Raw genomic sequence first — 14,994 nt, 5'->3', positions numbered from 1 at the left:
CTCACAGAGACCGCCATAAGCAACAGTTTAAAAGAATGCCACAGACTAATCAACCAAACTTTTTGGGTTGGTTTCTCTTTTATAGTCTGCAGGCATTAAATGAAAGAAGTCAGTGTTCCAGCAGAGGGAGACAACGTTTCAGAAAAGGCATTGTAGCAAACCAAAAAAGAAATTTTAAGCGCAGCAGAGTAACCAGCTCACATACCTGTTAGCTCAGGTGAGTTTAAAAGGCTGCTGTTGATAACAAGGGCATTTGCTAAATAGATGGTGTGTGTGCAACAATATACTGAAAGGTCAATTATATTGTGCAGCTTATCTCACCACCTGTAGTTATTTAGGTGAAAGCTCCAAAATGCTTGCCTAATATGTCTGTTTATCCAAAAGGAAGTATAGAGGGAGAGCTAGATAGATAGCATTGCATTACATTACATGGCAATGCAATGCACAGTTGCTGAAGTTGAACCAAAATGAGCTTGTCATCTGGCTTCTGCAACTTTTAACATGAAAAATCCAAAGAGGAGAAGAATAGCAAAGCCAAAGAGTCCATCCCAAAATCCGACAAACAAGCCAAATGAACAAAAAGCATTGAATTCAATTCTTTCTGATTTTAGAAACTGCATTAAAGAAGGGGTGCACCGGTCCTGGAGATACTGCAATACCAGGTCAATGCGTGGAGTGGACAGAGCAAGCTCTTTTTCCATCTCCCTGTTCTAAAAATCCATTTAATATATGGTCCCCAGATAGGGGACGTATCAGATATTAAACTGATAAGAACAGATACTACACTTGATCTTAGCCAAAAGGCCGAGAAGCGATAACCAGAATTGGTTTCCGACTACGGTGCCACCCAAGGATTCTGAAAAGTCCATTTGTGGAGATGGCCACCTGGACTCCCGTTAAGAAGACATGCTGTCAACCTCTAGATCCCTCACATGCCTGCACTTTTCGGCTTGCTGCTGCTGCAATCCACGCGTTTTAGATCTGCATAACTCCACCTCTTTTAGCACAGTACCCTCAACCCCCGGCTGTTCCCACCCGCCTCAACACCGTTGGAAGGGAGGAGAACCAATTAAGGCGGGGGGGGGGGGGGTGGAACGAGCAGCTGTCTACCCTTAGCAGGAGGGTTGCTGATTAATTACCTCTCCTGCTGCTGCTGCTGCTGCTGGCTGTCCAGCAGCAGACTGAAGGTGGCTGCTGCTGTGCGCAGGTATATAAAGGCTCAGAGCCTATTATGACACGCGCAGCCAGCGTTCCATTGCCACATTCCGTCTACTGCAGGCGGGATACCTGGATGGCTGAATGTCACTGAGAAGCTCACAGAGACCGCCATAAGCAACAGTTTAAAAGAATGCCACAGACTAATCAACCAAACTTTTTGGGTTGGTTTCTCTTTTATAGTCTGCAGGCATTAAATGAAAGAAGTCAGTGTTCCAGCAGAGGGAGACAACGTTTCAGAAAAGGCATTGTAGCAAACCAAAAAAGAAATTTTAAGCGCAGCAGAGTAACCAGCTCACATACCTGTTAGCTCAGGTGAGTTTAAAAGGCTGCTGTTGATAACAAGGGCATTTGCTAAATAGATGGTGTGTGTGCAACAATATACTGAAAGGTCAATTATATTGTGCAGCTTATCTCACCACCTGTAGTTATTTAGGTGAAAGCTCCAAAATGCTTGCCTAATATGTCTGTTTATCCAAAAGGAAGTATAGAGGGAGAGCTAGATAGATAGCATTGCATTACATTACATGGCAATGCAATGCACAGTTGCTGAAGTTGAACCAAAATGAGCTTGTCATCTGGCTTCTGCAACTTTTAACATGAAAAATCCAATGAGGAGAAGAAAAGCAAAGCCAAAGAGTCCATCCCAAAATGCGACAAACAAGCCAAATGAACAAAAAGCATTGAATTCAATTCTTTCTGATTTTAGAAACTGCATTAAAGAAGGGGTGCACCGGTCCTGGAGATACTGCAATACCAGGTCAATGCGTGGAGTGGACAGAGCAAGCTCTTTTTCCATCTCCCTGTTCTAAAAATCCATTTAATATATGGTCCCCAGATAGGGGACGTATCAGATATTAAACTGATAAGAACAGATACTACACTTGATCTTAGCCAAAAGGCCGAGAAGCGATAACCAGAATTGGTTTCCGACTACGGTGCCACCCAAGGATTCTGAAAAGTCCATTTGTGGAGATGGCCACCTGGACTCCCGTTAAGAAGACATGCTGTCAACCTCTAGATCCCTCACATGCCTGCACTTTTCGGCTTGCTGCTGCTGCAATCCACGCGTTTTAGATCTGCATAACTCCACCTCTTTTAGCACAGTACCCTCAACCCCCGGCTGTTCCCACCCGCCTCAACACCGTTGGAAGGGAGGAGAACCAATTAAGGCGGGGGGGGGGGTGGAACGAGCAGCTGTCTACCCTTAGCAGGAGGGTTGCTGATTAATTACCTCTCCTGCTGCTGCTGCTGCTGCTGGCTGTCCAGCAGCAGACTGAAGGTGGCTGCTGCTGTGCGCAGGTATATAAAGGCTCAGAGCCTATTATGACACGCGCAGCCAGCGTTCCATTGCCACATTCCGTCTACTGCAGGCGGAATACCTGGATGGCTGAATGTCACTGAGAAGCTCACAGAGACCGCCATAAGCAACAGTTTAAAAGAATGCCACAGACTAATCAACCAAACTTTTTGGGTTGGTTTCTCTTTTATAGTCTGCAGGCATTAAATGAAAGAAGTCAGTGTTCCAGCAGAGGGAGACAACGTTTCAGAAAAGGCATTGTAGCAAACCAAAAAAGAAATTTTAAGCGCAGCAGAGTAACCAGCTCACATACCTGTTAGCTCAGGTGAGTTTAAAAGGCTGCTGTTGATAACAAGGGCATTTGCTAAATAGATGGTGTGTGTGCAACAATATACTGAAAGGTCAATTATATTGTGCAGCTTATCTCACCACCTGTAGTTATTTAGGTGAAAGCTCCAAAATGCTTGCCTAATATGTCTGTTTATCCAAAAGGAAGTATAGAGGGAGAGCTAGATAGATAGCATTGCATTACATTACATGGCAATGCAATGCACAGTTGCTGAAGTTGAACCAAAATGAGCATGTCATCTGGCTTCTGCAACTTTTAACATGAAAAATCCAATGAGGAGAAGAAAAGCAAAGCCAAAGAGTCCATCCCAAAATCCGACAAACAAGCCAAATGAACAAAAAGCATTGAATTCAATTCTTTCTGATTTTAGAAACTGCATTAAAGAAGGGGTGCACCGGTCCTGGAGATACTGCAATACCAGGTCAATGCGTGGATTGGACAGAGCAAGCTCTTTTTCCATCTCCCTGTTCTAAAAATCCATTTAATATATGGTCCCCAGATAGGAGACGTATCAGATATTAAACTGATAAGAACAGATACTACACTTGATCTTAGCCAAAAGGCCGAGAAGCGATAACCAGAATTGGTTTCCGACTACGGTGCCACCCAAGGATTCTGAAAAGTCCATTTGTGGAGATGGCCACCTGGACTCCCGTTAAGAAGACATGCTGTCAACCTCTAGATCCCTCACATGCCTGCACTTTTCGGCTTGCTGCTGCTGCAATCCACGCGTTTTAGATCTGCATAACTCCACCTCTTTTAGCACAGTACCCTCAACCCCCGGCTGTTCCCACCCGCCTCAACACCGTTGGAAGGGAGGAGAACCAATTAAGGCGGGGGGGGGGGGTGGAACGAGCAGCTGTCTACCCTTAGCAGGAGGGTTGCTGATTAATTACCTCTCCTGCTGCTGCTGCTGCTGCTGGCTGTCCAGCAGCAGACTGAAGGTGGCTGCTGCTGTGCGCAGGTATATAAAGGCTCAGAGCCTATTATGACACGCGCAGCCAGCGTTCCATTGCCACATTCCGTCTACTGCAGGCGGGATACCTGGATGGCTGAATGTCACTGAGAAGCTCACAGAGACCGCCATAAGCAACAGTTTAAAAGAATGCCACAGACTAATCAACCAAACTTTTTGGGTTGGTTTCTCTTTTATAGTCTGCAGGCATTAAATGAAAGAAGTCAGTGTTCTAGCAGAGGGAGACAACGTTTCAGAAAAGGCATTGTAGCAAACCAAAAAAGAAATTTTAAGCGCAGCAGAGTAACCAGCTCACATACCTGTTAGCTCAGGTGAGTTTAAAAGGCTGCTGTTGATAACAAGGGCATTTGCTAAATAGATGGTGTGTGTGCAACAATATACTGAAAGGTCAATTATATTGTGCAGCTTATCTCACCACCTGTAGTTATTTAGGTGAAAGCTCCAAAATGCTTGCCTAATATGTCTGTTTATCCAAAAGGAAGTATAGAGGGAGAGCTAGATAGATAGCATTGCATTACATTACATGGCAATGCAATGCACAGTTGCTGAAGTTGAACCAAAATGAGCTTGTCATCTGGCTTCTGCAACTTTTAACATGAAAAATCCAATGAGGAGAAGAAAAGCAAAGCCAAAGAGTCCATCCCAAAATCCGACAAACAAGCCAAATGAACAAAAAGCATTGAATTCAATTCTTTCTGATTTTAGAAACTGCATTAAAGAAGGGGTGCACCGGTCCTGGAGATACTGCAATACCAGGTCAATGCGTGGAGTGGACAGAGCAAGCTCTTTTTCCATCTCCCTGTTCTAAAAATCCATTTAATATATGGTCCCCAGATAGGGGACGTATCAGATATTAAACTGATAAGAACAGATACTACACTTGATCTTAGCCAAAAGGCCGAGAAGCGATAACCAGAATTGGTTTCCGACTACGGTGCCACCCAAGGATTCTGAAAAGTCCATTTGTGGAGATGGCCACCTGGACTCCCGTTAAGAAGACATGCTGTCAACCTCTAGATCCCTCACATGCCTGCACTTTTCGGCTTGCTGCTGCTGCAATCCACGCGTTTTAGATCTGCATAACTCCACCTCTTTTAGCACAGTACCCTCAACCCCCGGCTGTTCCCACCCGCCTCAACACCGTTGGAAGGGAGGAGAACCAATTAAGGCGGGGGGGGGGTGGAACGAGCAGCTGTCTACCCTTAGCAGGAGGGTTGCTGATTAATTACCTCTCCTGCTGCTGCTGCTGCTGGCTGTCCAGCAGCAGACTGAAGGTGGCTGCTGCTGTGCGCAGGTATATAAAGGCTCAGAGCCTATTATGACACGCGCAGCCAGCGTTCCATTGCCACATTCCGTCTACTGCAGGCGGGATACCTGGATGGCTGAATGTCACTGAGAAGCTCACAGAGACCGCCATAAGCAACAGTTTAAAAGAATGCCACAGACTAATCAACCAAACTTTTTGGGTTGGTTTCTCTTTTATAGTCTGCAGGCATTAAATGAAAGAAGTCAGTGTTCCAGCAGAGGGAGACAACGTTTCAGAAAAGGCATTGTAGCAAACCAAAAAAGAAATTTTAAGCGCAGCAGAGTAACCAGCTCACATACCTGTTAGCTCAGGTGAGTTTAAAAGGCTGCTGTTGATAACAAGGGCATTTGCTAAATAGATGGTGTGTGTGCAACAATATACTGAAAGGTCAATTATATTGTGCAGCTTATCTCACCACCTGTAGTTATTTAGGTGAAAGCTCCAAAATGCTTGCCTAATATGTCTGTTTATCCAAAAGGAAGTATAGAGGGAGAGCTAGATAGATAGCATTGCATTACATTACATGGCAATGCAATGCACAGTTGCTGAAGTTGAACCAAAATGAGCTTGTCATCTGGCTTCTGCAACTTTTAACATGAAAAATCCAATGAGGAGAAGAAAAGCAAAGCCAAAGAGTCCATCCCAAAATGCGACAAACAAGCCAAATGAACAAAAAGCATTGAATTCAATTCTTTCTGATTTTAGAAACTGCATTAAAGAAGGGGTGCACCGGTCCTGGAGATACTGCAATACCAGGTCAATGCGTGGAGTGGACAGAGCAAGCTCTTTTTCCATCTCCCTGTTCTAAAAATCCATTTAATATATGGTCCCCAGATAGGGGACGTATCAGATATTAAACTGATAAGAACAGATACTACACTTGATCTTAGCCAAAAGGCCGAGAAGCGATAACCAGAATTGGTTTCCGACTACGGTGCCACCCAAGGATTCTGAAAAGTCCATTTGTGGAGATGGCCACCTGGACTCCCGTTAAGAAGACATGCTGTCAACCTCTAGATCCCTCACATGCCTGCACTTTTCGGCTTGCTGCTGCTGCAATCCACGCGTTTTAGATCTGCATAACTCCACCTCTTTTAGCACAGTACCCTCAACCCCCGGCTGTTCCCACCCGCCTCAACACCGTTGGAAGGGAGGAACCAATTAAGGCGGGGGGGGGGTGGAACGAGCAGCTGTCTACCCTTAGCAGGAGGGTTGCTGATTAATTACCTCTCCTGCTGCTGCTGCTGGCTGTCCAGCAGCAGACTGAAGGTGGCTGCTGCTGTGCGCAGGTATATAAAGGCTCAGAGCCTATTATGACACGCGCAGCCAGCGTTCCATTGCCACATTCCGTCTACTGCAGGCGGGATACCTGGATGGCTGAATGTCACTGAGAAGCTCACAGAGACCGCCATAAGCAACAGTTTAAAAGAATGCCACAGACTAATCAACCAAACTTTTTGGGTTGGTTTCTCTTTTATAGTCTGCAGGCATTAAATGAAAGAAGTCAGTGTTCCAGCAGAGGGAGACAACGTTTCAGAAAAGGCATTGTAGCAAACCAAAAAAGAAATTTTAAGCGCAGCAGAGTAACCAGCTCACATACCTGTTAGCTCAGGTGAGTTTAAAAGGCTGCTGTTGATAACAAGGGCATTTGCTAAATAGATGGTGTGTGTGCAACAATATACTGAAAGGTCAATTATATTGTGCAGCTTATCTCACCACCTGTAGTTATTTAGGTGAAAGCTCCAAAATGCTTGCCTAATATGTCTGTTTATCCAAAAGGAAGTATAGAGGGAGAGCTAGATAGATAGCATTGCATTACATTAAATGGCAATGCAATGCACAGTTGCTGAAGTTGAACCAAAATGAGCTTGTCATCTGGCTTCTGCAACTTTTAACATGAAAAATCCAATGAGGAGAAGAAAAGCAAAGCCAAAGAGTCCATCCCAAAATCCGACAAACAAGCCAAATGAACAAAAAGCATTGAATTCAATTCTTTCTGATTTTAGAAACTGCATTAAAGAAGGGGTGCACCGGTCCTGGAGATACTGCAATACCAGGTCAATGCGTGGAGTGGACAGAGCAAGCTCTTTTTCCATCTCCCTGTTCTAAAAATCCATTTAATATATGGTCCCCAGATAGGGGACGTATCAGATATTAAACTGATAAGAACAGATACTACACTTGATCTTAGCCAAAAGGCCGAGAAGCGATAACCAGAATTGGTTTCCGACTACGGTGCCACCCAAGGATTCTGAAAAGTCCATTTGTGGAGATGGCCACCTGGACTCCCGTTAAGAAGACATGCTGTCAACCTCTAGATCCCTCACATGCCTGCACTTTTCGGCTTGCTGCTGCTGCAATCCACGCGTTTTAGATCTGCATAACTCCACCTCTTTTAGCACAGTACCCTCAACCCCCGGCTGTTCCCACCCGCCTCAACACCGTTGGAAGGGAGGAGAACCAATTAAGGCGGTGGGGGGGTGGAACGAGCAGCTGTCTACCCTTAGCAGGAGGGTTGCTGATTAATTACCTCTCCTGCTGCTGCTGCTGCTGCTGGCTGTCCAGCAGCAGACTGAAGGTGGCTGCTGCTGTGCGCAGGTATATAAAGGCTCAGAGCCTATTATGACACGCGCAGCCAGCGTTCCATTGCCACATTCCGTCTACTGCAGGCGGGATACCTGGATGGCTGAATGTCACTGAGAAGCTCACAGAGACCGCCATAAGCAACAGTTTAAAAGAATGCCACAGACTAATCAACCAAACTTTTTGGGTTGGTTTCTCTTTTATAGTCTGCAGGCATTAAATGAAAGAAGTCAGTGTTCCAGCAGAGGGAGACAACGTTTCAGAAAAGGCATTGTAGCAAACCAAAAAAGAAATTTTAAGCGCAGCAGAGTAACCAGCTCACATACCTGTTAGCTCAGGTGAGTTTAAAAGGCTGCTGTTGATAACAAGGGCATTTGCTAAATAGATGGTGTGTGTGCAACAATATACTGAAAGGTCAATTATATTGTGCAGCTTATCTCACCACCTGTAGTTATTTAGGTGAAAGCTCCAAAATGCTTGCCTAATATGTCTGTTTATCCAAAAGGAAGTATAGAGGGAGAGCTAGATAGATAGCATTGCATTACATTACATGGCAATGCAATGCACAGTTGCTGAAGTTGAACCAAAATGAGCTTGTCATCTGGCTTCTGCAACTTTTAACATGAAAAATCCAATGAGGAGAAGAAAAGCAAAGCCAAAGAGTCCATCCCAAAATCCGACAAACAAGCCAAATGAACAAAAAGCATTGAATTCAATTCTTTCTGATTTTAGAAACTGCATTAAAGAAGGGGTGCACCGGTCCTGGAGATACTGCAATACCAGGTCAATGCGTGGAGTGGACAGAGCAAGCTCTTTTTCCATCTCCCTGTTCTAAAAATCCATTTAATATATGGTCCCCAGATAGGGGACGTATCAGATATTAAACTGATAAGAACAGATACTACACTTGATCTTAGCCAAAAGGCCGAGAAGCGATAACCAGAATTGGTTTCCGACTACGGTGCCACCCAAGGATTCTGAAAAGTCCATTTGTGGAGATGGCCACCTGGACTCCCGTTAAGAAGACATGCTGTCAACCTCTAGATCCCTCACATGCCTGCACTTTTCGGCTTGCTGCTGCTGCAATCCACGCGTTTTAGATCTGCATAACTCCACCTCTTTTAGCACAGTACCCTCAACCCCCGGCTGTTCCCACCCGCCTCAACACCGTTGGAAGGGAGGAGAACCAATTAAGGCGGGGGGGGGGTGGAACGAGCAGCTGTCTACCCTTAGCAGGAGGGTTGCTGATTAATTACCTCTCCTGCTGCTGCTGCTGCTGCTGGCTGTCCAGCAGCAGACTGAAGGTGGCTGCTGCTGTGCGCAGGTATATAAAGGCTCAGAGCCTATTATGACACGCGCAGCCAGCGTTCCATTGCCACATTCCGTCTACTGCAGGCGGGATACCTGGATGGCTGAATGTCACTGAGAAGCTCACAGAGACCGCCATAAGCAACAGTTTAAAAGAATGCCACAGACTAATCAACCAAACTTTTTGGGTTGGTTTCTCTTTTATAGTCTGCAGGCATTAAATGAAAGAAGTCAGTGTTCCAGCAGAGGGAGACAACGTTTCAGAAAAGGCATTGTAGCAAACCAAAAAAGAAATTTTAAGCGCAGCAGAGTAACCAGCTCACATACCTGTTAGCTCAGGTGAGTTTAAAAGGCTGCTGTTGATAACAAGGGCATTTGCTAAATAGATGGTGTGTGTGCAACAATATACTGAAAGGTCAATTATATTGTGCAGCTTATCTCACCACCTGTAGTTATTTAGGTGAAAGCTCCAAAATGCTTGCCTAATATGTCTGTTTATCCAAAAGGAAGTATAGAGGGAGAGCTAGATAGATAGCATTGCATTACATTACATGGCAATGCAATGCACAGTTGCTGAAGTTGAACCAAAATGAGCTTGTCATCTGGCTTCTGCAACTTTTAACATGAAAAATCCAATGAGGAGAAGAAAAGCAAAGCCAAAGAGTCCATCCCAAAATCCGACAAACAAGCCAAATGAACAAAAAGCATTGAATTCAATTCTTTCTGATTTTAGAAACTGCATTAAAGAAGGGGTGCACCGGTCCTGGAGATACTGCAATACCAGGTCAATGCGTGGAGTGGACAGAGCAAGCTCTTTTTCCATCTCCCTGTTCTAAAAATCCATTTAATATATGGTCCCCAGATAGGGGACGTATCAGATATTAAACTGATAAGAACAGATACTACACTTGATCTTAGCCAAAAGGCCGAGAAGCGATAACCAGAATTGGTTTCCGACTACGGTGCCACCCAAGGATTCTGAAAAGTCCATTTGTGGAGATGGCCACCTGGACTCCCGTTAAGAAGACATGCTGTCAACCTCTAGATCCCTCACATGCCTGCACTTTTCGGCTTGCTGCTGCTGCAATCCACGCGTTTTAGATCTGCATAACTCCACCTCTTTTAGCACAGTACCCTCAACCCCCGGCTGTTCCCACCCGCCTCAACACCGTTGGAAGGGAGGAGAACCAATTAAGGCGGGGGGGGGTGTGGAACGAGCAGCTGTCTACCCTTAGCAGGAGGGTTGCTGATTAATTACCTCTCCTGCTGCTGCTGCTGCTGCTGCTGGCTGTCCAGCAGCAGACTGAAGGTGGCTGCTGCTGTGCGCAGGTATATAAAGGCTCAGAGCCTATTATGACACACGCAGCCAGCGTTCCATTGCCACATTCCGTCTACTGCAGGCGGGATACCTGGATGGCTGAATGTCACTGAGAAGCTCACAGAGACCGCCATAAGCAACAGTTTAAAAGAATGCCACAGACTAATCAACCAAACTTTTTGGGTTGGTTTCTCTTTTATAGTCTGCAGGCATTAAATGAAAGAAGTCAGTGTTCCAGCAGAGGGAGACAACGTTTCAGAAAAGGCATTGTAGCAAACGAAAAAAGAAATTTTAAGCGCAGCAGAGTAACCAGCTCACATACCTGTTAGCTCAGGTGAGTTTAAAAGGCTGCTGTTGATAACAAGGGCATTTGCTAAATAGATGGTGTGTGTGCAACAATATACTGAAAGGTCAATTATATTGTGCAGCTTATCTCACCACCTGTAGTTATTTAGGTGAAAGCTCCAAAATGCTTGCCTAATATGTCTGTTTATCCAAAAGGAAGTATAGAGGGAGAGCTAGATAGATAGCATTGCATTACATTACATGGCAATGCAATGCACAGTTGCTGAAGTTGAACCAAAATGAGCTTGTCATCTGGCTTCTGCAACTTTTAACATGAAAAATCCAATGAGGAGAAGAAAAGCAAAGCCAAAGAGTCCATCCCAAAATCCGACAAACAAGCCAAATGAACAAAAAGCATTGAATTCAATTCTTTCTGATTTTAGAAACTGCATTAAAGAAGGGGTGCACCGGTCCTGGAGATACTGCAATACCAGGTCAATGCGTGGAGTGGACAGAGCAAGCTCTTTTTCCATCTCCCTGTTCTAAAAATCCATTTAATATATGGTCCCCAGATAGGGGACGTATCAGATATTAAACTGATAAGAACAGATACTACACTTGATCTTAGCCAAAAGGCCGAGAAGCGATAACCAGAATTGGTTTCCGACTACGGTGCCACCCAAGGATTCTGAAAAGTCCATTTGTGGAGATGGCCACCTGGACTCCCGTTAAGAAGACATGCTGTCAACCTCTAGATCCCTCACATGCCTGCACTTTTCGGCTTGCTGCTGCTGCAATCCACGCGTTTTAGATCTGCATAACTCCACCTCTTTTAGCACAGTACCCTCAACCCCCGGCTGTTCCCACCCGCCTCAACACCGTTGGAAGGGAGGAGAACCAATTAAGGCGGGGGGGGGGGGTGGAACGAGCAGCTGTCTACCCTTAGCAGGAGGGTTGCTGATTAATTACCTCTCCTGCTGCTGCTGCTGCTGCTGGCTGTCCAGCAGCAGACTGAAGGTGGCTGCTGCTGTGCGCAGGTATATAAAGGCTCAGAGCCTATTATGACACGCGCAGCCAGCGTTCCATTGCCACATTCCGTCTACTGCAGGCGGGATACCTGGATGGCTGAATGTCACTGAGAAGCTCACAGAGACCGCCATAAGCAACAGTTTAAAAGAATGCCACAGACTAATCAACCAAACTTTTTGGGTTGGTTTCTCTTTTATAGTCTGCAGGCATTAAATGAAAGAAGTCAGTGTTCCAGCAGAGGGAGACAACGTTTCAGAAAAGGCATTGTAGCAAACCAAAAAAGAAATTTTAAGCGCAGCAGAGTAACCAGCTCACATACCTGTTAGCTCAGGTGAGTTTAAAAGGCTGCTGTTGATAACAAGGGCATTTGCTAAATAGATGGTGTGTGTGCAACAATATACTGAAAGGTCAATTATATTGTGCAGCTTATCTCACCACCTGTAGTTATTTAGGTGAAAGCTCCAAAATGCTTGCCTAATATGTCTGTTTATCCAAAAGGAAGTATAGAGGGAGAGCTAGATAGATAGCATTGCATTACATTACATGGCAATGCAATGCACAGTTGCTGAAGTTGAACCAAAATGAGCTTGTCATCTGGCTTCTGCAACTTTTAACAAGAAAAATCCAATGAGGAGAAGAAAAGCAAAGCCAAAGAGTCCATCCCAAAATCCGACAAACAAGCCAAATGAACAAAAAGCATTGAATTCAATTCTTTCTGATTTTAGAAACTGCATTAAAGAAGGGGTGCACCGGTCCTGGAGATACTGCAATACCAGGTCAATGCGTGGAGTGGACAGAGCAAGCTCTTTTTCCATCTCCCTGTTCTAAAAATCCATTTAATATATGGTCCCCAGATAGGGGACGTATCAGATATTAAACTGATAAGAACAGATACTACACTTGATCTTAGCCAAAAGGCCGAGAAGCGATAACCAGAATTGGTTTCTGACTACGGTGCCACCCAAGGATTCTGAAAAGTCCATTTGTGGAGATGGCCACCTGGACTCCCGTTAAGAAGACATGCTGTCAACCTCTAGATCCCTCACATGCCTGCACTTTTCGGCTTGCTGCTGCTGCAATCCACGCGTTTTAGATCTGCATAACTCCACCTCTTTTAGCACAGTACCCTCAACCCCCGGCTGTTCCCACCCGCCTCAACACCGTTGGAAGGGAGGAGAACCAATTAAGGCAGGGGGGGGGGGTGGAACGAGCAGCTGTCTACCCTTAGCAGGAGGGTTGCTGATTAATTACCTCTCCTGCTGCTGCTGCTGCTGCTGGCTGTCCAGCAGCAGACTGAAGGTGGCTGCTGCTGTGCGCAGGTATATAAAGGCTCAGAGCCTATTATGACACGCGCAGCCAGCGTTCTATTGCCACATTCCGTCTACTGCAGGCGGGATACCTGGATGGCTGAATGTCACTGAGAAGCTCACAGAGACCGCCATAAGCAACAGTTTAAAAGAATGCCACAGACTAATCAACCAAACTTTTTGGGTTGGTTTCTCTTTTATAGTCTGCAGGCATTAAATGAAAGAAGTCAGTGTTCCAGCAGAGGGAGACAACGTTTCAGAAAAGGCATTGTAGCAAACCAAAAAAGAAATTTTAAGTGCAGCAGAGTAACCAGCTCACATACCTGTTAGCTCAGGTGAGTTTAAAAGGCTGCTGTTGATAACAAGGGCATTTGCTAAATAGATGGTGTGTGTGCAACAATATACTGAAAGGTCAATTATATTGTGCAGCTTATCTCACCACCTGTAGTTATTTAGGTGAAAGCTCCAAAATGCTTGCCTAATATGTCTGTTTATCCAAAAGGAAGTATAGAGGGAGAGCTAGATAGATAGCATTGCATTACATTACATGGCAATGCAATGCACAGTTGCTGAAGTTGAACCAAAATGAGCTTGTCATCTGGCTTCTGCAACTTTTAACATGAAAAATCCAATGAGGAGAAGAAAAGCAAAGCCAAAGAGTCCATCCCAAAATGCGACAAACAAGCCAAATGAACAAAAAGCATTGAATTCAATTCTTTCTGATTTTAGAAACTGCATTAAAGAAGGGGTGCACCGGTCCTGGAGATACTGCAATACCAGGTCAATGCGTGGAGTGGACAGAGCAAGCTCTTTTTCCATCTCCCTGTTCTAAAAATCCATTTAATATATGGTCCCCAGATAGGGGACGTATCAGATATTAAACTGATAAGAACAGATACTACACTTGATCTTAGCCAAAAGGCCGAGAAGCGATAACCAGAATTGGTTTCCGACTACGGTGCCACCCAAGGATTCTGAAAAGTCCATTTGTGGAGATGGCCACCTGGACTCCCGTTAAGAAGACATGCTGTCAACCTCTAGATCCCTCACATGCCTGCACTTTTCGGCTTGCTGCTGCTGCAATCCACGCGTTTTAGATCTGCATAACTCCACCTCTTTTAGCACAGTACCCTCAACCCCCGGCTGTTCCCACCCGCCTCAACACCGTTGGAAGGGAGGAGAACCAATTAAGGCGGGGGGGAGGGGTGGAACGAGCAGCTGTCTACCCTTAGCAGGAGGGTTGCTGATTAATTACCTCTCCTGCTGCTGCTGCTGCTGCTGGCTGTCCAGCAGCAGACTGAAGGTGGCTGCTGCTGTGCGCAGGTATATAAAGGCTCAGAGCCTATTATGACACGCGCAGCCAGCGTTCCATTGCCACATTCCGTCTACTGCAGGCGGGATACCTGGATGGCTGAATGTCACTGAGAAGCTCACAGAGACCGCCATAAGCAACAGTTTAAAAGAATGCCACAGACTAATCAACCAAACTTTTTGGGTTGGTTTCTCTTTTATAGTCTGCAGGCATTAAATGAAAGAAGTCAGTGTTCCAGCAGAGGGAGACAACGTTTCAGAAAAGGCATTGTAGCAAACCAAAAAAGAAATTTTAAGCGCAGCAGAGTAACCAGCTCACATACCTGTTAGCTCAGGTGAGTTTAAAAGGCTGCTGTTGATAACAAGGGCATTTGCTAAATAGATGGTGTGTGTGCAACAATATACTGAAAGGTCAATTATATTGTGCAGCTTATCTCACCACCTGTAGTTATTTAGGTGAAAGCTCCAAAATGCTTGCCTAATATGTCTGTTTATCCAAAAGGAAGTATAGAGGGAGAGCTAGATAGATAGCATTGCATTACATTACATGGCAATGCAATGCACAGTTGCTGAAGTTGAACCAAAATGAGCTTGTCATCTGGCTTCTGCAACTTTTAACATGAAAAATCCAATGAGGAGAAGAAAAGCAAAGCCAAAGAGTCCATCCCAAAATCCGACAAACAAGCCAAATGAACAAAAAGCATTGA

At 45.1% G+C, this 14,994-nt stretch overlaps 11 non-coding genes across 11 annotated transcripts; all 11 read right to left on the bottom strand.

Annotated features, from left to right (window-relative positions):
* Nucleotides 1-625: 625 nt before the first annotated feature.
* Nucleotides 626-816, bottom strand: LOC141158027 (U2 spliceosomal RNA). The gene has a single exon (XR_012248065.1). It is a non-coding gene; the product is annotated as a U2 spliceosomal RNA (small nuclear RNA).
* A 1,122-nt stretch (nt 817-1,938) lies between these two features.
* Nucleotides 1,939-2,129, bottom strand: LOC141158025 (U2 spliceosomal RNA). The gene has a single exon (XR_012248063.1). It is a non-coding gene; the product is annotated as a U2 spliceosomal RNA (small nuclear RNA).
* A 1,119-nt stretch (nt 2,130-3,248) lies between these two features.
* On the bottom strand, nt 3,249-3,439 carry LOC141159994 (U2 spliceosomal RNA). The gene has a single exon (XR_012249985.1). It is a non-coding gene; the product is annotated as a U2 spliceosomal RNA (small nuclear RNA).
* Nucleotides 3,440-4,559: 1,120 nt separating this feature from the next.
* LOC141158024 (U2 spliceosomal RNA) lies at nt 4,560-4,750 on the bottom strand. The gene has a single exon (XR_012248062.1). It is a non-coding gene; the product is annotated as a U2 spliceosomal RNA (small nuclear RNA).
* A 1,115-nt stretch (nt 4,751-5,865) lies between these two features.
* LOC141158023 (U2 spliceosomal RNA) lies at nt 5,866-6,056 on the bottom strand. Its single transcript, XR_012248061.1, has one exon. It is a non-coding gene; the product is annotated as a U2 spliceosomal RNA (small nuclear RNA).
* A 1,110-nt stretch (nt 6,057-7,166) lies between these two features.
* Nucleotides 7,167-7,357, bottom strand: LOC141158022 (U2 spliceosomal RNA). Its single transcript, XR_012248060.1, has one exon. It is a non-coding gene; the product is annotated as a U2 spliceosomal RNA (small nuclear RNA).
* A 1,118-nt stretch (nt 7,358-8,475) lies between these two features.
* LOC141158021 (U2 spliceosomal RNA) lies at nt 8,476-8,666 on the bottom strand. Its single transcript, XR_012248059.1, has one exon. It is a non-coding gene; the product is annotated as a U2 spliceosomal RNA (small nuclear RNA).
* A 1,118-nt stretch (nt 8,667-9,784) lies between these two features.
* On the bottom strand, nt 9,785-9,975 carry LOC141158020 (U2 spliceosomal RNA). Its single transcript, XR_012248058.1, has one exon. It is a non-coding gene; the product is annotated as a U2 spliceosomal RNA (small nuclear RNA).
* Nucleotides 9,976-11,097: 1,122 nt separating this feature from the next.
* LOC141158019 (U2 spliceosomal RNA) lies at nt 11,098-11,288 on the bottom strand. The gene has a single exon (XR_012248057.1). It is a non-coding gene; the product is annotated as a U2 spliceosomal RNA (small nuclear RNA).
* A 1,120-nt stretch (nt 11,289-12,408) lies between these two features.
* On the bottom strand, nt 12,409-12,599 carry LOC141158018 (U2 spliceosomal RNA). Its single transcript, XR_012248056.1, has one exon. It is a non-coding gene; the product is annotated as a U2 spliceosomal RNA (small nuclear RNA).
* Nucleotides 12,600-13,719: 1,120 nt separating this feature from the next.
* On the bottom strand, nt 13,720-13,910 carry LOC141158017 (U2 spliceosomal RNA). The gene has a single exon (XR_012248055.1). It is a non-coding gene; the product is annotated as a U2 spliceosomal RNA (small nuclear RNA).
* Between the last annotated feature and the right edge of the window lie 1,084 nt (nt 13,911-14,994).

The sequence above is a fragment of the Phyllobates terribilis genome, unplaced genomic scaffold (genome assembly GCF_046119375.1).
Source record: "Phyllobates terribilis strain yellow unplaced genomic scaffold, ASM4611937v1 Scaffold_8__6_contigs__length_399053987, whole genome shotgun sequence".
In the NCBI taxonomy this organism is placed as follows: domain Eukaryota; kingdom Metazoa; phylum Chordata; class Amphibia; order Anura; family Dendrobatidae; genus Phyllobates; species Phyllobates terribilis.
This window is presented reverse-complemented; position numbering and strand designations above follow the sequence as displayed.